Genomic DNA, 1,340 nt, shown 5'->3' on the forward strand with positions numbered 1-1,340 from the left:
TGTAAAATGTGAAAAGAAAATGCATTTATTATTTTAAGGCTGTAAAACCTTAACTGTTATGGAACAATGGAACTGACATGAGAGCTAGAATAAATGAATGAAATGGCAAAAAGCTTTCACGAACTGGCATAACTGTGTGGTGGCTTCCTTCTGAATTACTCAGCTAAACTGTCTTGGGGGAAAAAAAACCACATTTATTTAATTTTAATAACACACACAGACCATCTTCCTGCCCAAATTAAAAACAGTGTGGAAAAGGCACATGGGTATGTTATAGTAATTTTTAAATAACACTTGATTAAATAGAGCTGTTTGTAAGTGGCCTAGTGTCTTTAAAAGCTTTAGTTGGGAAAAGTGCTCTAAAAATTAATAGTTGGCATTCTCTCTGCAATCAGGAGATGGTAGAATTATCTGAGTGAAATTCAGACTCGCAATTTTTGCATGTTTAGAGGACAGGGAATCTCAAAATAGATGTTTTAACTTTGTCTGATCTAGAATTAAAGCATAGGAATTTGCTTTAGCAGTGTCTGAGGGACAGGAGTGACTTATGCCAAAATGTGGAGAAAGGTGATGTAGAATAAATTCAAACAGAGTTTATTCTTGGAACTTGGCCAAGATTGGGAGGGAGGGGCAGCAAAGTAAATGTTCAGATAAATAAAAATTGACATCATGTTATGTTTGGGGGTGATATTTTTTGACGAAAGAGTTACTTGGCCTTTAAAGGAACATTTTTCACTTAACATTGTCAGGGTTGTAGATTTGGTGCACTGCTTAAACTCAAGTTATTCTAAATTTAATTTATTTCATTTTATGTTAGTAGGGGTTTTTGGATGCAAAAATGCAATTGCAGTTAACCTAGGTAGCAGTGCCTTGTGGTTTTGTATGGGATGTTGGAAGAGATGGCTGAAAAGTGATACATAAATGTGGTTGGTATCCTGCCTGTACATAGAGGGACAGGTGAAGACTCCAGAAGGGTCCAGAACAGAGGCAGAAGTAATTCCCAAAGGATTCAGACTCTCTGAACCTGTGTTCTCCTCCAGCAGACAGCTTTTTGAGAGAAAATTTAGCCCAAATTTAAAAATACACTGTATTCAGTTTATAGGGGAAGTTGCACTGTATTTAATCTAGAAAAAAGCAATAGAGCCTGTTTATACTGTGAACTCACTACACTTGGAATTAATAAATATTCCTGTTCACCTGGATTTTTTATCTTACCCTTTATTACAATTTGTGTATTTATTGTCATGTTTATTTGCAGGAAATGTCATTCCTTGGAGTCTGTTTCTCCTCCTCCAAAAGACAGAGCGGGCAAACAAACAACTCCAACTACAGTGTTATGG

Source organism: Empidonax traillii, unplaced genomic scaffold (genome assembly GCF_003031625.1).
Source record: "Empidonax traillii isolate 1590-97213 ecotype Southwest subspecies unplaced genomic scaffold, ASM303162v1 scaffold1547:size94665, whole genome shotgun sequence".
In the NCBI taxonomy this organism is placed as follows: domain Eukaryota; kingdom Metazoa; phylum Chordata; class Aves; order Passeriformes; family Tyrannidae; genus Empidonax; species Empidonax traillii.